This window comes from Neopelma chrysocephalum, unplaced genomic scaffold, assembly GCF_003984885.1.
Source record: "Neopelma chrysocephalum unplaced genomic scaffold, ASM398488v2 Primary Assembly neopelma1_43, whole genome shotgun sequence".
Taxonomy (NCBI): domain Eukaryota; kingdom Metazoa; phylum Chordata; class Aves; order Passeriformes; family Pipridae; genus Neopelma; species Neopelma chrysocephalum.
Window position 1 is genome coordinate 2,970,974 of NW_020897702.1, and position 21,150 is coordinate 2,992,123.

The 21,150-nt window shown below is 41.1% G+C and overlaps 1 long non-coding RNA gene across 2 annotated transcripts; it reads right to left on the bottom strand.

The window, feature by feature from the left end:
- Positions 1 to 1,000: 1,000 nt before the first annotated feature.
- Positions 1,001 to 21,090, bottom strand: LOC113964970. Of its 2 annotated transcripts, none has more exons than XR_003533368.1 (3): positions 20,978 to 21,090; positions 20,475 to 20,549; positions 1,001 to 1,208 (listed from the first exon to the last, which is right to left on the bottom strand). It is a non-coding gene; the product is annotated as an uncharacterized LOC113964970 (long non-coding RNA). The 2 variants fall into 2 exon arrangements; XR_003533367.1 differs by lacking the exon at positions 1,001 to 1,208 and adding an exon at positions 18,349 to 18,513 and having other exon boundaries at positions 20,440 to 20,549.
- Positions 21,091 to 21,150: the final 60 nt, after the last annotated feature.

Sequence of the window (21,150 nt, forward strand, 5' to 3'; positions counted from 1 at the left end):
AATACAACCAAACAACAAACACAATTACTGACCTCTGATTCTTTACAAGTGAAGGATTTCAAAGAGCTTCTTAAAACTTGGGAAATACTATCCATATTTCTTCAGTGTGAAAATACAGCTATAGGAAGGTTAAAAGGCTGGTTCACATTTACACTACAAGTTAAATGTAATCCTTCTCACCTTCACTGATCTCATTAGCATCTCATACCCTATGTAGCTGGAATTATATTGGGATATTTACCATAATTATGAGCTACCATTTAGATCAGAGCTTTGACATTTGTGTTGGGTGCTGCCTTCTAACAAGATCTGTCCAGCTCACTTTTGGTTTTGGAGAAAACCATCCTTTTGACACACTAGTTATGTTACCCATTTTGCAGTGAGATATCATTTGTGATCCAGTACTGATCTGCAATGGGCAATTGAGCTCCACTCATTTAGAAAAATGGAAATAGTGAGTTGCTAATAACTGGGCTGAAAGCTGCTGCAATAGATATGGTATTGCTCAGAGAGCAGAGAAGTCAGGTGAGCAGCTCAAGGGAGAGATGTTGAGGGAGTATGGGCTCTATTCCCACATCTGCCCCTAGAAAACTCTGTCATTTCTCTGTATTTCAATATCTACGAAAGAGAAACAGAGGACATGACAAAAAAATTGTTTGTGAAGTGCTCCAAGGTCTGTGGATAAAAAGTGTCCTGGGTGCTACAAATATCTATACCTGCATGAGTCAAGAAGAATTAAATCAAATTTGTTTCTGGGGTCACACAGCACAAACCCCTGAACTTTATTGAATATGTCTATCCTACCATTCAATAGAATATTGACAGATATCCAATGTAAAAAAAAAAAAAAAGACTTCCTCCAAGATTTTTACTACCACTGTAAAAAAAAACAATTTCTTTCAGCCTAGTCAAAATGTCCCTTGCTGAAGCTGGTAAGTGAAGCCCTTTGTCCTTTCCTCATGATTCTTTCTGGAGCTTTCCAGTTTTTCAGATCTTCTAAAAATACTGCCAAGAGGATGCAGCCTTCCCATATGAGTCTCAATAATGCCACATGCAAAACAAAAATCACCTCCTCATTCTTCCATTCCTGTCAACTCTCTATTAACTGTTTTAGCCTTCTTCATCACAGTGTTGTTCCTTATCAGCTATTTGATGATTTCCACAATGTTTTCATGGCTCTGATTTCAAGCTACAAAGCCTTGAATTCCCTAGAAGAAAACACGTTTTTACAGTGATCCTTTCCTGCAGTCACCAAGTACTTCACATTTTTAAAAGTGGCTGACCTCCTTTCATTACAAATCATCTGTGAAATTTTATTTGTGGTCTACTTGCAGAATGCTGATAAAATTGTTGGCTAAGATGCACAGCTACTATTGATTCCTGAGGAACTTCATTAAAAAAACCCATCATTTGATGGCTGACAACTGCTCTTTCTGTTATCTTTTCGGGTATCATAAAATATTCCCCTACAGTACATGAATTAGAGAGAAAAACATCATTGGGACATCTAGGGCATGGCTTTAATCTTACTTATATCTGATGTCTATGAGCATACAGAGAGGGTCAGACCCCTGTATGAGAACAAAATCCCATCATGAAAATATTTCCTGATCCAGATTTTATGTGAAGATAATTTCAGTAATGTCAATTAGGGAGCTGATGTCTATCATTTGCTCTTCTAAGGAATGGAGGAAGAAAATGGGAAAATGGGAGAAATCTGCTTTAAAACAGCCATTGAAAAAAGGCTTTGGGCTACCAGGATGAGGATCTACATTTCATATGAATGAGGACGTCTGGTCGATTAATGACTTTTCAGAGCAGATCAGTGTCTATTTGGGCATCTGAAACAGTTGGGTTCTCAGCAGCGTTTGAACCCGGCAGCTCCTGCTGGGAAGCCTGTTGAAAGTTTCAGAGCTCAGCCCTTAAAATTTTACTCCAGATTGGATCCAAACATTTTATGGGCCTAAATAAATAAAATAAAATAAGACCAAAAAATAGGCCACTGAGTTTTTAATTATTAAAAAAGAAGAGTTTTCATATTTCCATGTCAAGATGTACTGTTGATCCCTTTTGAAAAACCCAGTACAAATATGCATAGCTTTTTTGAGATATGTTTTTATGGCAAATTTCCCAACAGCTACATGCTGAGGTTGTCTCTCTTGTTCCTGCCTTTCTCTTTACAGGGGCCACAAACTAGGTCTCTGCTCTTTTCAGACTCCCTCAATTATGAAACTTTCAGAAACATGGTATCTTTGAGATACTGTAGGCAGGCATACTGAGGGAAAACTGGTACAATTTCATAAGCCTCACTTCTTTAAGAAAACCCAAGAATTAAGAATAAAGAAAAACCTGAAAATATTTGAGAATGAAGATGCTGTGAGGATTATCTTAAAAAAATTATCCTCGTTGCTTAGCTCAGCTTTGGCATCTCTTTCACTCCTCATATTTCATGCTAATAAGAAGGCTCTTTGGGGCAAGAACATATCTGCTTTGGTGCTTTACCAAGCTCAGTGGGGAGGGGAATCTGACAACCGAGTACTTTTTATAATAATTAATTACTTGCATCATCCACTGCTAAAGATTGTATGTCCCAGTGCACTAGCCTTCAGCAATATGTATGAAAATCTTGGAGGTCTGAGCCCATAGCTGAAGAACTGAAATTCTCAGGAGATATATTTTCAATTAAAGCTTTTTATGTTAATACTTCAGATGCTTCAACAATAATTTGCTGAGGCATGCAGGATATCTCAGTTATAAAGAAAAGAAAGAGAAATAATTAATGTGCCCAGTTTGATCTTCTAGTTTCCCCAAACTTATTTTCTTTGTTTCTTCTAGAAAATTGAACTAGCAAACAAATTAACAATAAGTCAGCAGCTGTTCTGAAGTTTCTTTAGTTACAAGAACAATCATGTAAAGCAGAATAATTCCACTTCGCGCTGTTATGCAGGCCAGTACAAACAATTCATCCAACTGATAGCAAGCTTTTCTTTCCCTAAACAGTCTTTGCCACGTTTCAGTGCATGTCAATGAAGGAATAATTATTATCAATAACTGTTAAATATTTGTGGTGCAGCAATGTCTCTGCAACAGATGAGACTGTAAGCTGGGACTGGTCCCAGCTCCGAAGGCTTTCAGTTTAAATCAGTAAGATCAGACAAAGGCCAGGAGATAAGTAGTACTATTTTGTCCTATTTTGCATGTGGGTTACTAAAGCCTATGAAATCTATAGAAATTCATAGAATCATAGAATGTCTTGAGTTGAAAGGAACGTTAGAGACAATTTAGTTGCAACCTCCCCACCGTGGGCAGGGACACCTTCCACTAGACCAGGTGGCTTAAATCCCCATCCAGCCTGGCCTTGAATATTTCCAGGATTGGGGCATCCACGACTTCTCTGGGCAACTTGTTCCTATGTCTTTTTACCCTCTGAGTAAGGAATTTCTTCCTGGTATCTAAGCTAAACCTTCCCTCTTTCAGTTTAAAGTCATTACCTCTTGTTCCATCACTAAATGCCCGGGTGAAAAGTCCTTCCCCAGCTTTCCCGTACATCTGCTTTAGGTACTGGAAGGCTACATTTGTTACCAATGGTAAATTACACAGGCAATTATTTGTGGTTTTACATGGAGTCCCTACTAAAAGAGGAGAAAACTCAACACTACTGTGCTGGAGTGCACTGCCATAGCCATGAGCCCATCCTTTCTCAGCAATTTTGGAAATTTACATTTTCTTTGTGGACCTATGGAGAGCAGTTTGAGTTTCACCACACACTTACCATGATGTAACTTAAGTGGTTTAGAGGACTTGACAGGACTTGCAGGAGTCTCCTAACCTCCACAGACCCACTTTAGACCACAGATGAGACTACTAGGCTGTGCATTCTCAAACTGGAAGACAGTCTTTTCACCCAGCAGAGAGGAAAATAAGCCTTACTAACTTTTTATATTTCCACAGTATTTCAGTTCTGTTTTAAAGCTAAGACTGAAATCAATAATGCCAATGGCATAAATGACAAGGCTGTTCTTGGTGCATGCTGCCAAACTTCATCTGCAAGGGGATGGGAAAGAAATCCTCCAGAGCATACCACTGCACTGAAACCTCCAGCCACACTTGGGGCTAGATTCTGGGAAAGCAGTAAGACATTTGAAGTGTTCTCTAACCTCAACCATGTCATGAGGGAGTTATCAGTAAATAAGCTGAATATGAAGGTTGGCATGGAAAACTAGTGAGCATCTGCCCTTCCCGCACTGTTCAAAAACCCAACATGACACTATTTCTTTAAGAGACGTGTGTGGATGCTTACTGTGTAGGGCATAGTTTGACTACCAGTATTGCATTGCTTATAAAGCAAACACTGTGATGAAATCTTGGGGCTTTGTATTACTTTTTATCTGGTTTTTTAGCAGAAAATATATAATGACTTCTATTTGTGAAAAATACAAAAATATCACATTTTACATTAAGTATTTACTTTTAGATTACAAATGAAAGTATACCTTGGAGTTTTGTGGATACAATTACATACTTATAGAATCATACATGCATTAGCAAGAAAAAATTATATTAATATATGTTAAAAAATCTGGAAAGTCAGAAGTACTTAATATATAATAGTCTGTTTTCCCACTATCCTCTAGGAATAAACAGCCTATACATGGCATCGCCATAGATATCAGTTAGCTCCATGCGACCTAAGAACAGAACAGTTCCATCTGAAATTTAGGCCAATGGAGAGAAGGACTGAGAACCCCCAATTCCTGCCTCCACAATGCAGCAGTGGGAATTCACAGCTCTCAGTACAGCACAGCAAGTAGTTTCTGACCATGTGTGCAAGATACACGTTGCTGAAGAGACTTCCTCAACTACTTTCCCCTTCCCTTTGTCATACCAAACTTGTACCCTTTCAGAACTAAAAGAACTAAATATTCATACAATAAGATGAAAAATGAGCATTCAAAGGTGACAGAGAGCAAATAATTCCTAGCAACAGAGGTACACAGTTGGGAGAAGAATCTACCTTGCTCCTTTTTTCAAACCTTTCAGATACATCAAGGGAGGGGTCCTCTTTCCAATAAAGGGGGAATCAATTATTGTCAGACCTTGACAATTGTCTTAAAACATGAGCTATTCTTGCATGACTAAACTGCCTTCTTCTGTTCTATGTTTGAGATGACTCAGGTTATCCACTGGTTCACATAAGACATGATTTTAACTCTATTCCCCATTTATTTTTCTTGAGTGATGGAGGCACAGTGATGGGTCATTTGCTGTACCAATACTAGCAAGTGCCAAGTGTGCATTGAAGAGGGTGTCCATGGAGGTTTTCCAGTGCTCAGGACTTTTAGCTTACAAATCTTCTATTACTCCAATTCTGGATTTCTACTGGGCAGTATTGGTCAGCTATTTTGTGGCACAAACAGGGTCTGTGATGAAACCAAAGCAAGATTTAAATTCAGCCCTCCAGAGACATGTGATTATCCCAGAAACACTTCACCACCATTCCTTGTCATGGACCCCTTTCAAATTTCAATACTTTACCCTGATTCATGCTTCTTTCCTTTGTGTATCTGTCTTCTATTACAATGGTTTATGGGATGCACAGCTCAGCATGGCTGTCAAATTACTGGCTCCACTTACAAGGATCTCTTTAAGTTTTTCCAAAACAGATTCTCAGTATTCAGATTTATGGACTAATACATCCAAAATCAATGATGATTTTATCTTAAAATACCAAATTGAGGAGCTCTGGGCCTGATTTCTGAGCAAACATCCATGAACTGGGAATGCATAAACACCTGGAAGCAATAAATGTACCACTTATCCAAAGCTAAGCTACCATAACTGAGACTGATTTTGTCCCTCTTCCTGTCACTGAAATACTCTGGGTTTCAACAAAATATGTACCCATTAACTCCACAAAGCAAAGACACAGATTTAAAGAGATTCATGTTGCTTGTTATTGATGCAGTTTCATTGCACCCAGACACTCACAAGACTGACAGTGGGACAAGACTCAGTGGTTTATGGCTTCCTCCTCGCCTCAAGAAGTCACTGCCATGAGAATATCCTGCAACAGATTTTCCTAACCTCAGACTTTCAACTGAGCTAATCAGGCAGATTAACTGGCCTTCATATACACCGCATAGGGGGACACAGTAGCAGGACTCATCTTGCCCTCAGACCCACCAGGAGAAATTAAGAGACAGAAGTAGCACTGCAGTGCTGCTGTGCTGGAGTCTCTCCTTTGGGATGCTGCTGGAAGAAGAGGCATCACAGATATGGACATTACAAGCAGTGCTGCTCCTTCCCAGACCAAAGCACTGGCTTTCCTCATAAGCAGGTTTGTTGGGTAGGGAAGGACATGGAGCATGTCCATCTCTCAGCACAATCCCCCCACCACATTCCTTATTGAAGGCAAGGTGTGGAGACAGAGCCTTCCCAGCCTTTAAGACCTTTCCACCCTTGGAAGCTTGCTGGCCACAGCCTAGGAAGCTTAATGCTGCTGCAAAAACAGCTCTGGGTTTGACACAAACAGCAATTACCACTAAAGATCAGAGTCCACGTGGCTGTGGATTGTTGTCTATGCACACAGGAGATGGGAAGTCATCCCTCCTGAATGGTTATATCAAAAAGTCTTTTTTCAGTTGTGTATGGATTTAAAAAAATATCTGCTGTTCCAAGAAGTTTATATTTTTGAATTTGTATAATTTTGTCTTATCCTAATTGCAACATTACAGAATGTTATCAGCTACAACCAACATCCTTGCTCTCACAGACCTCTGAATTCTTGGATGCTTCAATTAATTGCTTCTGTCTTATTCAATTAATCTCCATTAGCTATCAGTTCTTAGAAATTAAATGAAAGTGTATTTCCTAGCAATTGTAACAGAAAGGTGATACATTCGAGAGGCAATTTAGCTTTTACCAAGATTTGAGAACAGGACAGAAAGCTTTGGGACTTCAGCCTGACTCTTTTGATAGGCTTTTTCTTCCAGGGTAAAGGATAACCACAAGCAAAAGCTGTGACACTAAAGGTGTAAAAGGGTTTTGAACTCACAAAAATAAAACAAAAAACTGGATTAAAATAGATACACTTTCCTCAAAATATCTACGTGTCATTCACAGTGATATATTTCACAGAAAACATTTGAAAATTAGCAATCCCAGAGGGAGCTGCTTTCGCACCTGAAAAACAAATGCCTGTAGGCAGAACGCAGCTGTTGTTGGCTGACCAACACATCTAGTTCATGAATAGGTAATGGCTAACACAATTTAAACACTGCAACCACTATTGCCTTATTAATCAGGTAATGGTCCTTTGCTGATCTGCCCAATTTCTTCCTCCTCCCTCCACATTTGAAGCTGTTTGAACAGAGGAAAATCTCTGCTCCAGGGTGAATTTAGACAGAGGCACCAGACCATCCTTAAGCACACACAGAGGGATTCATGCAATTCTTTCTGCTACTGAACCAAATAGACCACCTCTTTCTTTTCTGCTATTACTTCTTAAATGTTTTTCGATGGTCTTCAGTACAAAACCCCAGGAGAAGTGATAATACTCCACTGACTGATTTTTTTTTTAGTATATGCTAGAAACTTGTGCCCCTGGCCAGAAAGCTGTTTGCAAGAGGAACATTTTATTAAAACTTTCACGGCAGTCCAAAAAGAAATAAAACCCCTTGTGTAAACCTACGCTGGAGAGTCTTCTAGAAACAACTTCTCCCATCAAGTCCAAGAAGGAGCTTGGCAGATTGCTTGTCTTTCATGACAGCTGTTGTTGCATCTGGCCCAATCAGTTCATTGAAGTGTTGCTCCTTGGAAGATGGATGGTGACAGCCATTTTCACCATATGAGAGCCAGAAAATGCAAAGGAGTTTGCAACCAATGTTAATTACAATAGTGATCACATCAAATCTGCAAATTATTCCAAGAAACCAGGTGTGCTTCCAACACCATAACTGTATCCAATCCAGCAAATTAAATGTTCATGGGACATTTCCTTGGCCCTGGGGCAGCCCACAGCCACCCTACCACTCTCTTGGCCTCAACAATGATTGGGTGTCAGATAGGCAGCCTGCTGTGAATCATCCCTAGCCCACACTAAATCTGGACCTGGCTAAGACAGTGCAAGTCAGCCCTGGCCAAAATGGTGGTAAGGAACGTGCCCAGCACAATGGGTGATTACAGGTTCTGGAGGCTGTGGCCTGACACTGATTTAATATTATCAATGTAGACAGCAAGCCTCAGGAACCAGAATTGCACCCAGAATTTTCTTCTCACTTCCCAAGTGCACTATTTGTGTGTGACCTGGCAGCATTATCCATCAGTCAGGCATCTACTGAACTGGATTACAGCTGACACAGCTGCCTCTGCATTTCTGTTCCTTTTCTAGAACAAACTCTACTATTAAAAGATGGATGTGTACTCTCAGTCTCATCTAATCCAATCCAACCACATCCAGTCCTGTCCAATCAAGTCCAATCCCATCCAATACAACCCCTTTCAGTCCAATCCAATCCTTTCTGACTTATTACAGGTGTAAAAGAGCGAAGTCTGGATTGCCTGCCCTCCTGCCTCAACAGGTATATTCCGAACTCTAGAGACGGATGTAAAAATGAATCCATGACAGAACAATTTAGAGCTTCCTACCACACATGAATTGCATCAGGTTACACCATATAAATTATAAGAGTTTATACTTCCTTGAAGACTCTTGAAATCAGTGGTTTAAATTGAGAAGGGAGCAGTATGCAACATAGGACTTTGGTAAATGGAGCCCAACAGAGCCTGTCTAAGGAGGTATTTTAAAACATGATTTTTAAAATGAGTCAAGATTTCACTTTTCATTGTTTGAAAAGAAGAGAAAGTGGATAAAGCAGAAAGGAGGGTGTGACAAGTCGAGCATGGTTGCACTAGATTTCCCCACCGATCCAAGGGGAAAGACAAAGTACCCTCAGATTTATAGCTTTTTGCATAGCAAGGTTTACCTACTGAATAAATTTCTTTTCTTTCTTTTTTTTTTTTAAGAGAGGTATAGTGTAGTTAACATGATCTTGTAAAAGATGTCATGAGACACAAGCAATTCTGTATTGATAGTGCTTTTTTAAGGGAGGGGATGCATAAAAAGAGGTGCCTCCTCACAAGAAGCTGTTGGTTGTGCTTCACTAAGCAAGTCAAATCCTAATGTGCTCTTCTGAAATGTCATTGCAGGAGTGAGGGAGGACGCAGAAGCAGTGACTGCCCTGGGACCACGTGGAAAGTGCTGCTGCACTGTGCTGTTTGATGCATTCTCAACACTATTCCCTGCAACATATGATATCAACCCTCTTGTAATCATTAACCTTTTCAGACCAGGGTTAGCGAGGCTGCTGGACAGGTTTGCCATCCATCGGAGTTGATGGTGCTCCCTGCCTGGTCCCTGCTGCTCCCTCCATTCCTCCCCCAAGTTACACTCAAGGCAGTTGACACCATCCCTCACTTTCACAGCCTGCAGCAGAGGACCCAGATGCAGGAAGGTGGGGGAGATGTGAAGAAGGCACAGCAGGCACGCTTTGCCTGGATCAGCTTCACACAGCAGTCCATAAGAATATGCAAGATAAGCAGTATAGACCACAGCACTGAAATCATGTTGGCAGCTACTAATACAAATATACTGCCTATCACCCACATAGATGGCAGCATTTGAGGGTAATGCCAATGCTTGCATGTTTGAAAGAAATATGAAATTGCCCTGGTTTCAAGGGCATTTTTCTGTCTTCTTTTAGGGCAGCAGATTCTACTTTTAAGCGGGCAGGAGCTGCCTGATTTGTAATTGGGTGACATTTATACTCCAGTAATGTTCAGAAAACCTGACCAGAACCAAGATTGCACCACACTGAAATTGTGCAAGCAAAGGCTGGGAGGGTGCCAGCTTAGTTAATGGTTACTCCTGCCCTTCAAAACTTTTATTAATCTTTTTTTTTTACTGGAAGGCAGCAATTCTGTTTTTAGCCACATCCCTATTCCATGCATGGTTCATCAGCATGCCACCTGGAATTAATATTTACCTTATTCTTAGCCTCAGTTAAGATGAGCAAGTGTATTCTGACCAAGTGACCCAGGAGGATCCCAAACATGAGACATTCACTTTTGTTTCTCAACTTTTCCCTGCCACATTAGATAAAAGCCAAGGGGGCTCTATAAAACCCACAAGCTATGAAAGGGAGGTGAGCATCCCCATGAAAGTCTCCCTCCAACACAGAACAACTGCACTTCTGTCATCCTTATGCTCAGGACAGCACAGAGGAAGGCAGAGGCAGACAACTGGAAATTTCTGAGCAAGTTAGAGCTATATTAGCTTTCTTACCAAATAATTCATATTTTCAAAAGGTTTCAAGTCAATTGATGGCTATACAGTGGAGTCACTCCTGTGAGTCACAAAACGTTTCTGCAGGAGGACACTCAAAAGACTGAGTAGCACCTGAGTCAACTGTGCACTCCAAAAAGCACGTGGCCTGGTGCTTGTATGAAAAGGAAAATACTCTTATCAGAAAAATATCTTCCAAATTTTGAGAAGGGGTGGCTTGAAAGAAGGACCAAGTGGACCACAGCAGTAACTTCTTTAGCCACCTGCATCATCTACTGGTTCACTAGTTCCTTTTCAGTCTGGATCTTACGAAAGCACAATTATTTTTACCTAACAAACCATGACCCAAGCTAAAAATACCTTTGTAATTTGGTAAATGAATTGACACAGTGAATTAGTGTCACTGATTAGTGCAAGTGATGAAAGCTAGAAGAGTACAAAACCTAACATGATAAAAAAGATAATATTTTTATTTTCACTTAGCTGTAATTCACATTTGGAGCAACTAAGAGTGTTGCCTTCTGGGATATCTGAGATGAGAACAATGATGACAAACTGAGGATACTTTAAATAACAACCACAGAACCAGTGAAAATAAAAGCATTAAATAGAATTTTACAGTTAATTACTAGTGGTCAGGGCAAAAAATACTTGCACTTCTAAGAAATCAGTAAACACATGAAAAAGGACTCATAATGTTGTCAGATTACATCTAGTTGCTTAGTGACAATGTGATATGACCTGGTGTGTCACTAAGCAACATAGTGCCATTCATCAAAATAAACGTCCCCCATTTTCATGAATATATATCTTCCTCATACACAACTGTAAACATGCATACATAAACGTGACACAAACATTTGTGTATCGCAGAAAAAACAGGAGGTCTTTTTTTTTTCCTATTTTAAATGAGAAGGACAAATAATATTGATGTCAAGGTTGATAGCAAGGTCTACTACATGAAACCATTCCCATGAATCAATACAAAGGCATTAATGGCTACAGGGACAGCAAAAATATAGCAAGCTGACATTTAGGAGAGAACTGTCTTTGTAATTAAACTGCTGATGTGCAAACCTACAACAGAAAAAGTGATCACAGTAACAAGCCCTAAACAAAGACTGAGAATCAGAACAAACACGTCAATACCTACAGGCAGACAGTATATTAGAAGTGATTGTCACTGCCAGTAATCAGTGCTTGAAAATGCTGAAGTTGTCAAAGGGGTTCTGCTTTTGGTGACTGGGCTTGCTTATCTGTCTGTTCAGAGCACTCCTTTGTAACTCCTTTCCTCACTCCAGATGTAGGCAGCAGTCCAGCTGAACAGACTTTAAAAAAAGATAAATTAGTACAAATGTCAGCTAAAATAGCTTAATACCAAAGAAGAAGTCTCAACTGTGTTTATAAGAGGGTTTGAGCTCAGCCCAAAGTCTCTGTGTCTCTGAGGAGATTGGACAGAATATTCGCATAGCTGGAAAGTACCCACCGTGCACAGCAGTCTGTGTCCAAAGGGCATGGAGTTATTTATCCTACTTGCTTGAATCATGATATTAAGGATGATATATGAATTCAAGGTCAAAGTAGTTTGCCCTTTGCCACTGCTACTAGACCTTTTTTTGGCTCCTTTGATAAAAACACTGTTCTTTACCAGTGTGGAAGATGAGCTCTTTTAAAATAACATCTTCATGCTTTTATCCATTTTAACTCTTACTACATCTAAACCTCTTCATAACATTCAATATCAGTCCTCTAAAGAGAGCGCTGGGAAAACACACAAGAAATAATATAGGCATTAGACTGTTTTCAAAAGCAGAGGCACAGTTAGTATACATTTCCCTCCTGCATCCTGGAAATGTGAAGAGTTGATTTCACAGTTGTGTGGGTGAAACCAGCTGTACTCATTCTGCACAACTCTGGACAGAGCTCTCTCTTTTTGCCATCTCCTTCGCTGTTTGGCAAGGTACATTTCTCAGACCTTTTTAGGATCAACTGGAACCATGAACAGCAAAATCTGCAATCCTTGCCACTAAGGAGCTCTGCATAGGGAGAGCCTAAAGCCCAAATTTAACGAGCACAGTGGTGCATATACAGACCACACCTTGTGCTGCGTCTTAGACTGCAGTCCGAAAAGCAATCAAGTATCCTCTCAACCACCTCTAGAACTGAATTTGCCTTGTCATTCCTCATGGGAGGCAAAGAGGTTGGCCAGGAAATGCCACACAGTTGACATGAAAATAAGAGTTTTAAACTGAAGTGTCCTTCACTGCAGTCTCTCCAGCTAATTTAGATCAGGTTAGTGTGAATGACAGAGGAAACCTACTCTTATTTTTTTTTCCTGACAGTATAAGGGTTCTAAAAATTGCACATCTCTAATCCCTCATTAGCTGGCATTTTAAATTCCCAGGCTGTGTAGCCCGATCTAAAGGAGAAAGCGACAAGAGTTATAATCCCTGTGGCAAGAGCTGTCACAAATACCTGCTGGGTGATAAATCCACTAGGCTTTTTCCACTCGATTTTTTCCATGCCTAAACTTCAAGGATGCATTCAAAATACAGAAAAATAAATGAAAATGACACACAATCTAAAATTCATGGCATGCAGCATGACCTGTTTATACCAACTGATACGTGATGTGTTCAGTCTTTGAAAGACCCTTCACATCATAGACTAGGAAAAGCACAGATTGACAAGCTATATATTTTCCTAAATTGCTTTTCTCTCTTTTTCTCAGAAAATGTAGCTTGCATCACTGCAGCTTGTTTGGAAACTGATCTTCCCCTGTAATGGCCACTAAGACAAAGCTCTCTATGAAGATGTCCAACACATCGAAATGAAGCTAATAAGGCAAGCATTGTATTGAATAACACTCTCAAATTATTTGAGTTCAATACTCAGCAGAACCAACTTGAGCTAACACTAGGTAGGGCAATTGCAAATGATTGCATTTTGCAAATGAACAAGCACAGATAAAAAGCAAAAATAACATCATTAAATATATTTTAGCTTGTTAAGCTGATAAGCACTATGAGGTTTGCAGTATTTCCTATTGCACAGCGTTTGTCACACATTTAGTAAAAGTTACAGTGCCATAAGCAACATGACACCCACTGTGCCCATTGTCAGCATGCAAACACAAAATGTGGTATAATACCAGTCTGATGCTAGAAGGAACTCTTATTAGGTATTGAATCAAAATCCCCTAGGTTCAGGGAAAAATTAGTAAGGAGTAATTAGTAACCACAGAAGAGCTAAGGTTGGAAGGAACCTCTGGAGGTCATCTAGTCCAGCCACCTTCCTCAAGCAGGGCCACCTAGAGCCCGTTGCCCAGGATCAAATGTGAACAGCATGCATGCTTCAGTGGAGAATAAAAAACATTGTGTTCCCAAACGTACATTTATCTAACACAGACAGAGTTCTAGTGGTGACAGGGTCAGATTTCTCAGGCTGGGCCATCATCTGCCTTTGACCTTGCTGATGAGCAGCCAGCCCTTGGGGAGCAGGGAAGGTTAATCACCTGTATGGGCTGATGTTCTCCCTCATTTCTTAACATTACAATGAAGATGTCAGATATCAGTGACTTCTTTTTCTTGGTGAAATGATCTAATCATCAGGCTCTGAACAGTGCAAATTTTCACATGGACTACTATCCCACCCGCATATCCCCCAACCTTGATACTGACAGGTTCAGCTGAAAACACAAACTCAGGGTTTTTCAAGGTCAAAGAGGATTTTGCAGTCATTGTGCAAGAACTGGATAACAAATAGATTCCAGCCTTTACACTTCACATACAATTGCTTGAAATATCTTATAGTTATGATGGATGAAGTTTTGCTAAATGATGCATCATCCCTGTAGAAATCAGTGGCAACACCTAATACTTACAGAGTACTTTGTGTCACAGAGTCTTTAAGCTCTCTACAAAGCAAAATACAAAAACATCATAACATCAGTAGTTCTTGGGAACAATTTTAGTTAGCCTATGGAGAGTTTTTCTGTTCTCAAATTAGTCAGACATCCCTGTTAAAAGCCATTTTATTTTTATATAGCTTTGTGACTATTACAAATAAACATTTTCATTTCTGTTGTTTCACAGGGTCTCACATCTCCCAGTGGCATGAGGACTGGAAACAACATAGACAGGTCTGGAAATCTGCTGATATTGACTGCTGTGAATATGACAGGCACAACGCTCTAACAAAAAGAAAACCAAGTTTCAAAGCATCTCTCCTTGCAGATTCTAGACTCCTGAGGAACTGATCACAAAAGGAAAACAAGATCCTCTAGTGAATTGTGTTGAGTGGAAAGCTTACTGCTGCTGTGGTCAGTGAATAGAGAGTGTAGTACCACGGAAAAATTTATACAGTCAGTAAGGCAGTGCCTGAGCATTTCCCAGGAGGATTACTCCAACACAATGCTACAGATGGTAAGAAAATCTAAATATAGGAAAAGTTCTGAGGGAGATATATTCACACGCATACACACACACACACACATATAAAATATATTCTATCATTATGGTACTATTGCATTATTAGGTTATTCTATATACATTGTATACACAGTTCTTGAGCCATTACATTGAAATCAGAATGTTCATGAAGTAGGGTGTTACTAATTCCATTCCTAAGTACAGAATGCACACCCGTGAAATGCATACAACAGTAATATCAACAAGAACGGTGAGCTACACTAATACAACTTGGTTTTACCAAATAAGCATCAGAGAACCAAATTTAATGTTGTTCATGAAGCAATTTCCTCTCCTTATATGAACATGTGCCTTTCTTCTGCTGAAAAACCTTATTGCATACTGCCTCAGTTTACTCTGAAGTCCACAGAAAGACTCTGGTGGTTGTTCTGCCAAATAGATCATTCTTTTTCAGAGTAAAGAGAACTAACAAATGTATTGATTTCAAGTCTGTAATCACAGATTTGAAAGAAGGCAGTAACTTCCCCAGCTGATAGTTCATTACACTAATTATAGTAACACAACCAGAAACACTGCCCTCTTCACAGATCACTGAAAAATGAAGTTCTTCGTAAGCCTTTTTCACTCTACTGAGTAAAATGATCACCAAAAAGATGGGCTAGGATTCATCTGTGCCACGCCTGTGTTTGAGTCAGTCACCCAATGCTCCATGTTAAGGCAGTTCCGAGGGATGAGCACTTTCAGAGATGATTAAGCTGATCTGATTTATGTGCCTGCCTAAGGATGACATTCATTGTCTCTCGCTGTCTGGAGGTTGCTTAGTTCTATCTTTTGACCGTAAAGTAGTTGGCTATTGCAAGACATTTTGGTTAGTAAATAGTTTGGTGACTACTAACAATAGACAGCACAGCTTGCAGGTTGTGAATAGTTACCATGTGGCACACTGCAGATTTCCAAAGGACCTTAGCACTATCAAAAAAGCTCACAGCTGAGTAGGACAGAAGTAGTCAGCTCATCTCCCAGTGGGAAAGGGAAGTGTCTCCCAAATACACAAAGTACACTGACAAACAATATTAATGGATTTGCAGAAAGGTTAAACAGGACACTCTTCCTTGGTAACATAGCAGCAGAGGACAAAGCTCAGAGCTTTCTGACAAATTGAAGATGCACTTTAAAACAAAAAAAGATCCTCTCTAGATGCAAATGCAATTTGCTGTACCCAGTCAGGAATGATCATTAGCAAATCCAAAATGGGAAACCATTAGTTACACAGTCACTGTGCTAGAGTGATCTTAGGATCACTCAGAGCAAGAGCAAGAGATGAAATTGAATCAACAATGTCCTTTCTGTTGTGAAAAAGACATCATCATGCTTGATTATAAAAATAGAACTGTAGTCTGAAGATGCAGAAGGTCATGGGCAGTGTGATTCAGGAGCAGGTGAACAGGCAGAGCAACAGGAATGATCAGAGACCTGTAAAGCATGTCATATGACAAAAAACTGAATGAATTGGGATTGGTTAGCCTAAAGAGAAGACTGAGAGAAAAATAATAAAACTCTCAAGTATGTAAAAGGATGCTGCAAAGTGACAGAGAACGCTCTTTTTTTCCAAATCTACTTTGTGCTGCACAAAGAAAAACAAATGGACTTAACTTTCAGAATAGAAGACCCAGGGAACAGTTGAGGAAAAACTATGTAGCGGTAAGAATGGTACAAGAGTAAAATATAGGGAACACTCTATGACTGGAGATCTTTGTGAGCATGCCAGACCCCAACATGGCACCAGCATAGGAGAAGGACAGAAAAAATAATCACCTGCTTCACAGATCCTTTGGAGATTTCCACAGTGCTCAGATCCTGTGGTCACTATCACAGACAATCAGTATTAAGTAACAGCCTCCTCCTGGGCATTTGTTAGATGACAGCATGGAAAGAGACAATTTTTTTGAGTAACAGAGATTACTGTGGGATGCACACATTACAACAAAAAACTTACTACATGCTCCTTGTGACAGCACTACCATCATTGCACAGGTCCTCTTCCCCAGGACCTCTTTTGAGTGTGCTACACCCTGAGCTGCTCCACCTGCAGAGTTTATCTCAGGTCACTACTTATTTTGCTGGTGGTGAGACTTTCTTTTCAGCTTTTGACTAGACTATAAGGTTTCAGTCAAATAATCTCCAAAGACACAAAGTATGTAGCAACAGATCCCACAGTTCTGAAATATCCAGTTCAGAAATAGCTTGGATTACAAAAAAAAAAAAAAAGCCCCACAAAAAGTAACATAAAAACACAGTACAAACAGATGGAAAAACACCTCTCTACAGCGTTATTTGACACCTCTCCCATGCTTTCCCAAAAGCATGAAAGTGCTTTTGAAGTACAACATTAACTGCATAGATTATCACATAGTAAAGGAATGAATAAATAAATGTTGGGGCTTTTAAAAAAAAATCTGTGCTGAAAATGTATCTTCTGCTGAAAACATCATTAATCAGCAACTTCACATTCTCAACCTCCCCACGGCTGGAGCTGCAGCTCAAGACAGAGAGAATTCTGTGAGCCATCTCCTTCACCAACCATAGTCTAAGAAATTGCCCTTGCCCACTGCAAACATCCCTGTCAACTGTAAGGACTCCTGGTAGGTGAAAATGTGCTGGAAAAGCACATGGAAGTTTTTTGACTGTTTCATTCACTCATTCTATCACCTGGAAATAGACAGACACTAGTCAAGTGCATTATGATGAACCATGTATTTATGGACCATAAATTACTATCTGAAAGACAATTCTCTGTATTGAACCCAAGGTTGATACTGTAACCAGTCTTCCCTGGCTCCATTTCCTATTCCAGCATGTGTGGACCAGTAGCTTTGCTAGATGAGCAATTTCTCCTTCATTTGTTTGGCCCTTTCCTTGCCATTAGAAATGTAGAAATGTAGGCTATCTGTTCTCAGTAAGACAAAATAAACACTAACATGTTTGCAAGTTGCTGCTGCTTTGCACAGAAAAGAAGATGAAGGCACCATCAGCCAAAGACAGTAGCATCTCTATAGTTCAGGATGGAGAATTTTCCCGATCTTCAATTCTTCAAGATGTTTAAAATTTTGACAGTCACTCACCCTCTCTCTCTCAAAAAAAAAAAAAAAAAGAAAAAAAAAATCTAAACTGTAACTTCTCTGAGCAAGGTACCAGGAAGAGGGAGGAGGTAACTTTGGGTCTGATTTTCATTTGATTTGCCTTTATACAATCAGTTAAACCACACACTACACTAGTATTTAATACTCACTTGACATTGGAGTCAGTGACTGTGTAAGGCATAGGAGAGGAGGAGATCTGCTGTAAACTGTTTGACACTGACCTGTTCCCCTGGTTGAAGTAAAATTAATGAATATACTGTTCTTTGACAAAAAAACAGGCTTAGGAAGTTCCTACCCCTTCCCACCTATGTAGTGCAACTCATTTTTATCAGTTGTGGCACAATGTCTGTGGGACCACACTGTGAACTGGAACCATGAAAAGACAGGGGTTGGGGAAAGTCTGCCTTGGAAAAAGTTGTTTCCATTTTTAATCCAGAGCATTTCCATTGTGGGCTTGATGCACACCCACAGGCCCCTACAGCAGTACAATGGAGTATGTGGCCAGCATGCACAGTGCTTCCTGCAGGTACCAACCACCCTGACCCAAATCCCATCACAGCCTCAGGCACCTGCCCACTCTCCTATGCCAGCTTGGCCAGATCTGAAACAAAGGAGGAAAGCCAAAATTATATGGCATTAGATAATTTTGAAATTTTAATGAAGTTTGCAGTCAATCCAGTGAATTATTCAACTTCTCCTATGTCAGTAATTTACCATAAGAAACAAATCAGAGAAGCCTGAGCAGCAGAGCTCTGTCAGCCACAGCGCAGAAGGAATGGCCATCCTGGGTCTCAGGAAGGGTGTCATAGAATCATAGAATCATAGAATCAGCTGGTTGGAAGGGACCTTGATCCACTACCACTGCGGTTACTAGACCATGGTGCTAAGTGCCACATCCAGTCTCTTCTTAAAAACCTCCAGGGACAGAGAATCCACCACTTCCCTGGGCAGCCCATTTTAATGTCTGATTACCCTCTCTGTAAAGAAATTCTTTCTACTATCCAACCTAAACCTCTCCTGGCACAACTTGAGACCATGCCCTCGTCTTGCTGATAGTTGCCTGGGAGAAGAGACCAACTCCCACCTGGCTACAACCTCCTTTCAGGTAGCTGTGGAGAGTGATGAGGTCTCCCCTGAGCCTCCTTTTCTCCAGGCTGAACAACTCCAGTTCCCTCAGCCTCTCCTCATAGGACTTGTGTTCGAGTCCCTTCACCAGCCTAGTTGCTCTCCTCTGGACTTGCTCAAGCATCTCAATGTCCTTCCTGAACTCAGGGGCCCAGAACTGGACACAGTACTCCAGGTGTGGCCTCGCCAGTGATGAGTACAGGGGAAGAATCACTTCCCTGGACCTGTTGGCCATGCTGTTCCTGATACAGGCCAGGATGCCATTGGCCTTCTTGGCCACCTGGGCACACTGCTGGCTCATGTTCAGCTTACTGTCAATCCAAACTCCCAGGTCCCTCTCTGACTGCTCTCCAGACACTCTGTCCCCAGCCTGCAGCGCTGCGTGGGGTTGTTGTGGCCAAAGTGCAGGACCCGGCACTTGGCCTTGTTGAACCTCATCCCATTGGAATCAACCCAACTCTCCAACCTATCCAGGTCCCTCTGCAGAGCCCTCCTGCCTTCCAGCTGACCAAAACTTCCCCCCGGCTCACTGTCATCTGCAAATTTGCTGATGATGGACTCAATCCCCTCATCTAAATCATCAATAAAGATATTAAATAGAACTGGGCCCAACACTGATCCCTGGGGGACACCACTAGTGACTGGTTGCCAACTGGACGCAGCACCATTCCCCACCACTCTCTGGGCCCGGCCCTCCAGCCAGTTCTTAACCCAGCACAGAGTGCCCCTGTCCAAGCCGTGGGCAACCAGCTTTTTCAGGAGTGTGCTGTGGGAGATGGTGTCATCACAAAGGGTTTGAGCTGATGAAACCAGAGGAGTAGTCACGGAGACAGAGATGGTTTGGTGCACTGTTTGATGCACTGGCATCTCCATCTGATGCCAGCATGAGAGCAGGGGCATGAAAGCACCTCTGAGCACAGCCTCAAGCAGTGCCAGGCCACCAGTACATGGCAGGAGAAAAGGCAACATGCTGTAGCCAGGCAGTGTCATGCTCCTCAGCTTGTGCCCTCTTCCCTCTGTTATTGGTTGCACTTCTGCCTGAGAGGGCATGAAGGCACCCAACTACAGCTGCCATGCTGACTGTTCATGGAACAGAGGAGTAGAAGGAAAGGCCCTGTTCCAGTGCAAGCAATTTACCTCTTCCCAACATGACCATCTCATGCCAGGCAGCAGAGAGAAGCATACATCCTCTAACTTTCAGACTTCAAATAACATCATCCATCAGCATTTCACACTTTTAAGGAATTTTTGTCTGGGTTTTAATTCACAATTTATTTAGAAGAAATGTATTTTCTCTCTAGAAAGGTGTGACAGTTAATCGAGCTGCACATTGTAACATCTGAGGAAATGCCAGGAAAATTGAAAAAGGACTTGAAAGCCCCCATCATTTTGTATCCCATACCATGTCCACTGTGGAGCCCGCAGATCAGCCCCCACCTTCCTCAAGCACTGGCAGTCTCTCTTTTCACTGCATCATATTCAGTCGATCTTATCCTGCCAAACTTGTGTTCCCTGTGGGGTGGCAACACAGATCATGACAGCACTTTCACTTCACAGAGAATTAAGCTAACTTTTCTAGCAGTGATCTCCACACATGAAACAAGGAAAAAAAACTCCACCAAAGACCAGACATCAGGCTGAATTAGAGCTTTCCCATTCACCAGTGATGGCTGTACCTCGGCTGGCTCTGCAACACAGGGCTGCTCACCTCTGGTTGCCTCACCACTTCAACATTGCACATCACACAGCAGGGGATGTATTTGAACTATTTCAAAACCAGAACCACTGAGTTATGAAACTGAGACAAGAAAATAATGTAATAGCCTGCCTGATTTTTCTGGTGAATGCAAACACTTCCGTGTCCTGGGGTGTATCAGGATATTGTCAGACAGTCAAAGGAGATGATTGTCCTTCTCCACTGTGTGCTGCTGCAGCCTCACCTCAAGTGCTGTGTGCAGTTTTGGGTGCCACAATATAAGAAAAGCATTAAGCCCTCAGAGAGCATTCAAAGGAGGGCCACAAGGATGGTGAAGGGTCTGGAGAGGAAGCTGTATGAGGAGCAGCTGACATCACTTGGTCTGTTCAGCCTGGAAAAGAGAAGACTGAGGGGAGA